The following is a 6453-nucleotide window of genomic DNA, read 5'->3' on the forward strand; positions in this document are numbered from 1 at the left end:
TTTTCTTTCTTTTTTCTTTTCTTTTCTTTTCTTTTCTTTTCTTTTTTTTCTTTTCTTTTCTTTTTCTTTTCTTTTCTTTTCTTTTCTTTTCTTTTCTTTTCTTTTCTTTTCTTTTCTTTTCTTTTCTTTTCTTTTCTTTTCTTTTCTTTTCTTTTCTTTTCTTTTCTTTTCTTTTCTTTTCTTTTCTTTTCTTTTCTTTTCTTCTTCTTTTCTTTTCTTTCTTTTCTTTTCTTTTCTTTTCTTTCTTTTCCTTTTTTTTCCTTTCTTTTCCTTTCTTTTCTTTTCTTTTCTTTTCTTTTCTTTTCTTTTCTTTTCTTTTCTTTTCTTTTCTTTTCTTTTCTTTTCTTTTCTTTTCTTTTCTTTTCTTTTTCCCTAAGAGTACTACATTTTCTTGATAAAGGGAAATACAGTTAAACATAAATTTTATATTTTTCTGCTATTGTTTCTACCTACACAACTTTCTCTTTCTTTTTTCTTTTTTCTTTTTTCTTTTCTCTTTTTTTTTTTTTTTTTTCTTTTTTCTTTTTTTCTTTTTTTCTTTTTTTTTTTTTTCTTTTTTCTTTTTTCTTTTTTTCTTTTTCCTTTTCTTTTCCTTTTTTTTTTTTTTTTTTGAAAAACAATATTGTATTTTATAAATAGATTTCATAGCTTAAGGGAAGTCTCTGTGGCGTAATGGGTTAGCGCGTTCGGCTGTTAACCGAAAGGTTGGTGGTTCAAACCCACCCAGGGACGTAGGTGTTTCCTTCTCCTCTTTCCACTTTCCCTTTTTACTCCTTTCTCCTTCCTCCTACTTCTTTCTCCTTTCTCCTCCTTTTTTTCTCTTTTCCCTTTTACTTCTTACTCCTGCTAATTCTCTGCTGTTGAGTAGGAATTTATCTCAACATGCAGTCTTTCTGTAAATTGTGATTCTAGAGAGCACTTCCATTAGCTCTTCTCAGTTGATTTGTCCTAATTATCTTTGAAACTGCTACCATTCTATTAAGTATGTTTGAAAATAGACTTTTAAAAACTCATTGAAGGGGGATGGACAGACAGACAAGTGGATTTATAAGCACATCTCTACACAAATTACACAAGCTCCACGACAATTTGAATAGCGACAGTATCCTAAAGATCCATCAAAAGAAATAGAAATCTTGGATAGAGTTAATTCTAATTAATGCTAAGGAAATACTGATATGCTTACAGCTCATACAGTTCTTATATCAAACATTTAAATACTTGTTAAAAATACACTTAAAAGTTTACGTTTTGAAAGTTTCTTCTTAAATGAAAATGCCAATAAGGGAATATGTTTTCTTAAATAATTTTCTTTTTTGTATATTGTGTGTCTCATCCCAGAGAATTATCTTGGAAGTACTTTATCTTAGAAGTAGCATCATCTTAAATCTACTAGTCTTTGTAATATCTCTAACAAGATTGATAGATGAAATCATAATGAATAACATTACTGAACACAACATACCACCTTTTATAACCACATGGTTTTACATTATAATTTGTTAGTATTTCTAGCTATTTTTAGCATGCTTACCAGTCTTAAGCTTTCTGTGACTAATCTCTCAACATCAAAATCTTACGCTACTTTACTCTCTGAGTAACTGTAATGACTTTTCATTTGATATATTACTAAATAACTCCAGATAAAAGGACAATATTACAGTTATACTCCTTTATTTCTCCTATCTTCTGTAGAAAGTCCAGAACTGCTTCATGGAGATCTTTGGAGATTGATTTAAGTCTTCTCTTTGAGGAATTTCAAATATATTCTTCTTCAAATAGGAAATTTCACTATTCCCATGACACTTTCACCATGAGATCAAGGTACCACAGTCACATATAATAGAAAACATTATAATTTGTTTACAAATGAGGTATTATATAACTACTGTTGAGATTAATCCTTTTTTTATTTTTCAGTAACACTTAAAACATTTGTCTGAAGGCCTCCTTAACTCTTTTTACCCAGTTCTTCCAAATTAGTTTCCAAGTTCAAAATCAATCTAACTAAAACAAATTTTAAAATCTTTTAGATACAGATAATAAAAATTAATGGTTTTCATTGGCCACATTTTTATTTGGTAATGCAAATGAAAACTACTTTTCTAGAAATATTTAGAACTACTAAGTGATAGGAAAATTAAAACCTAACTAGACAAATTGTTAAGATTAAGCTTTCATGTGCTGTGCATCAAAATGAACCTCCTTTCTTTAACAAGATCCCTAAATGTATTATTGATTAAATAACTGCCACTTTCATTTAGATTTACAAAAGAAATTGCATCCCAATAAGTAGAATATTTCCACTACTAGTAAAAGCCAATAAAAGTTTGTACAGATCTGCCAGTCTTCAGGATGCTCAGAACTTGTCAGAACTAGTTTTAGCTGGGCTAGTTTTACCTTGTTGTAACAATTTCCTAGTGGTTAAATAATCCCTGTTTTCCTTTCCCTTAGCAGTTTATTGTTCAGGCTGAGAGCAGTCTGTCTGACATGCATGGAAAATAATATCTGAAACTTTCAGGAGGGTAAGAATAGTGAGGGGAGCAAGCTAAGTTTCTGTTTAGCTCAGAGGGAAAAAGAAGAATGCTAAAGGCTAAATGGTTCAATGGATAATGGAATGAAACCAGGCTGGAATAGGAACAGAACAGACATAAAATAAGATGAAAACAAGTCAATTCAAAATTTGAAATTGGACCCCAGGTTTGCTGATCCTACAATTTTTTTTACTATAGGAAATATTAAGCCATAGGATGATAATCCCACTACTACCACCGCTACAACAACAACAACAACAACAGCAGCAGCAGCAACAACAACAAATTAAAGTATCTTTTAAAGTTTGGGATTCTTTTTGTAACTATATAGAGTTATGATATGTGATACTGATGTTGCTATGTGATGGGTTTGTTCATCTACAGATTTCATGTACTTTATGTAACTTCAATGACAGTGACAAGAAAGTTGATGAAGTCAGGCTTGGAAATAAGTACATGTACTTCCTGTTGTCTTGAACGTTTCTCTGCTTCCTGGAGATGGGAGCACTCAATTTGAAAGCAACTATGCTTAGGACACTTACAATGTCTGCTAACCAGAGGTTCATCACTTCATTTGTCAGCTGAAAATAAAAATGTAGATAGGTCTGGAAGAAGAGTGAAGCTGAAGCTGAGATTTGTATTTACTTCTTATAAAAGCCTGCTTTACAGTTTAAAATCTTTACGTTTTCAGAAAATGTCATTAATTTAGCAACACGGAACCTTTAAATTATGATCAATGCTACTTTAAATTTTTTTAAACGTGTTGTGTATATCAGCAGACCAAATTGGTATAACAGACCCACCATACAGACAGGAGAAGTTGGATGAATTATATTTCTGAGATGTTTTATATTTCTCATGAGAGAGAAAATTCTCAGTTGGTGTTAAGTATTTATTAAGACTAAGACCTCAATATTTATTCAATGGTTATTTTATTACTGAAAAACATCACTGATGATCTACTCTAGAAAAGAACTGATAAAACAGAGTTAAAAGTTTCTTCAGAGTTAAATGATTCTTCAAAATTAGATGACTTCTCAGAGTCTTAGTTTTTAGAGAATTATATTTCATCTAAAATATATGAGCCCATTCTCCGTTATAGTTCCAGATTCAAGCATTTTTCCACTACTTGTTTCCTAGATTCTTTTTCTGAATCTCAGTGTCTGCTGCAGAGTGTCATGGAACTCTTCCTTTTACAGTTTTAAATAGCTTACTTGTTTTCTAGATATCATTGTAAAAGAGTTTTAACTGCCTGCAAAATAAGCAAAAGAAGTTATTTTGAGCAAATGTGTCAATTATCAGAGTGCTGACAACAGCATGCAAAATAAAACTCTTTTACTTTCACCTGTTCCTTCTTAAGATGATCAACAGGAACTCATTATTGGAACTTCCCTCATAATGCAATAAAAATGTTTCTCCTATACAATATGTTGAGGTTTTAATAGTACTTTAAAACAGAAAAAGCTCTTATTGTACTCAGTGTAACAACACTGTATTGAAAGGTTTTGTGAAACAGAGTTACAAAGTGCATATGCTTTAAAATGAGAGTATGCTGTTACTGCTTTTCTGAAGGGATGAAAATATATTTAAAAAATATAGCAAAAATATCATAGCCAGATGGTGCACGTTTTGCTACAGACAGTGTCATTACTGAATTCTTATTTAGAAGTCCTGGGAATTTTAAACAAATGAGGTTACAAAACATAACTGAGCTGAAGTCAGGCATCTCAAAAAATGGGTCAGTAAGATGTTAGAATCCAGTTCTTGTTTAAAGGAGAGCTTAGATTCAAGGCCACATTAAGGATAGAATTTAGATGTGCCAGTGTTTGGGAAACTGCTGTCAAATCAGCTTAACCACAGTGTGTAGAATCTTAAAAAGAGTTTTTATTGTCCTGAAGCTATTCTGGATTAAAATTTTATTATTATGGATATTTCTGCTTTGATTTTTACCTTTGTGAAATCAGAAGCTGAAGAGAGACTCCAGTCAACTTTAGACTAATCCTAAATCATAAATCTATGGAAAAGTTTCAGCTTAAGAAATCAAATAGGAATTTTAGTTTGCATATTTCATTTCAAGTATTATTTTTGAGATTTTTCAGAAATCTCTTCTAGTATGAAGCTATCTTATTCAGCAGCTGATTCATACTAATCCTTTCATATCTGACTCAAAGAATCTTGTTTTTTAACGTGTTTTCCTCTGAAAGGAAAACAACATTTTATGCACTTCATTTAAGGAAAGTCTTGTACTTGACCTAAAACTCATTTGTGATTTGTCAAATATGAAATTGATCTACATATTACTAGGGCTAATCAAAATACCCAAAATATGCACTTAAAGATACACATACGCTTAAACTACAGCTACATTAGTTTTCTCATATGAGACATTGATAAAAGCAGTCACTGCACTTGAAAATAAATAAATTAATAAATGCCACAGAAGCTGCAGAAGTGTCTTTTTAAGCTATTAAGTTGATTAGTAGTATATATAGAAATACAGTGTCTTTGTTTTCATTTAAGGCTGGTTAATTTTAACACAGTGTTGTGCAACTTATTCTGGAATCCTTAGCAGAAGTTGGTGATTTTTCTCTCTAACATTAATCATGTACTGATAAAGATTCAAAGCCCTTTAAGAAACAATTGAGATGGACATTTTAAGGAGCACTTCAAAAGTCTTTGCAAGTCCAGCCTCTAATAAGTCTTCCCTTCTCATATGTGATATGTAACTCCAATGTTCAAGACAAACTGCTGACACTCCACTGTAGGCATATGAAAGCTATGGTGTTCAATTCTAGGATAACTGAATTAGATCTTATGTTAGACTAGATATTCTTTGGATTCCTGGATGTTCTCTAATGTTTGTATTTCACTCCGAGTTACAAAAAGTTACAAAATCACATTTTATACGCGTACTGGAGCAGATTTTATTTATTTATTCATTTATTTATTTATTTATTTATTAAGAAAATCTTTGTACTCTCTTTTTTTTCCTTAAGAAAAGTAAAAATTTTAAGTAAAATGATGTAAAGTATGAAAACAACTACGAATATTCCTATATTTCCTGTTTAAATAATTAAATGATAAATGTTTTATTTATAGATTTTGAACAAGGAAGTTAGCATATTCTGCAATTGCGTAACAGGTGCAACAATTTAATGCTTGTGGAATTTGCAATGTGTTCTTTGCAGGAGGAAAACTAATCATATGATATGATGAATTGGTTTGTGAACTTTGATAAATTTGGGTGAACGGAGTTTCAACTTGAGTAATAATAGCAGATAAGTAGACAATTAAGACATGCTACTCAGATCCCACAGTTCAGTTAGTAAACATCAGTAGTGTGGAAATCATACACAGGAGATAGAAAGTTTCAAATATTTTATAAAATTCTGCTATTCTGGGGCAGTTGATGAGCATTTAAAAAATGTAGTTCATTGTGATCTTTGTTATTTTTTTTATATCAACCTTGCCCAGCAATGTGAGGAGTACAATCAGCCTGTGAAAATGCAATATATAGATAATTCTGTTATGTACCTACTTAAACGTAATGGTCATTGATTTTCTGTAGTAGACTCTGTGTATTTATAATGCATGTAAGTTGGCATGTCAATTATGTAGTAATTTAAAGGCCTGTGCCAAAGCTACAGACCACCCTGAATAGATTGTTGTCTCAATACCTTGTCAAAATTGTACTTAGAGCAGAAAAATTTGGTTGATTGAGACCCCAGGAATCCACAATAAACAGATAACTGCTCTTTCTTAACATTTTCAGTAAAACCAATAAGTCAACTTTTCAGTAACTACAGAAATAAAAACTGAATGCTCCTACGGTTATCTTTTCTTTTTTTTCCTTTCCTTTAGTTATGAAAAAAATTGATCTGCAAAGAGAAATTTCTTATCTCCCTGAAAAACATGTTAT

The 6453-nt window shown here is 30.9% G+C and overlaps 1 non-coding gene across 1 annotated transcript; it reads left to right on the plus strand.

Moving 5' to 3' along the window:
- Positions 1-658: 658 nt before the first annotated feature.
- Positions 659-732, plus strand: TRNAN-GUU (transfer RNA asparagine (anticodon GUU)). Its single transcript has one exon. It is a non-coding gene; the product is annotated as a tRNA-Asn (tRNA).
- Positions 733-6453: the final 5721 nt, after the last annotated feature.

This window comes from Meleagris gallopavo, chromosome 1, assembly GCF_905368555.1.
Source record: "Meleagris gallopavo chromosome 1, MGAL_WU_HG_1.1, whole genome shotgun sequence".
Lineage (NCBI taxonomy): Eukaryota > Metazoa > Chordata > Aves > Galliformes > Phasianidae > Meleagris > Meleagris gallopavo.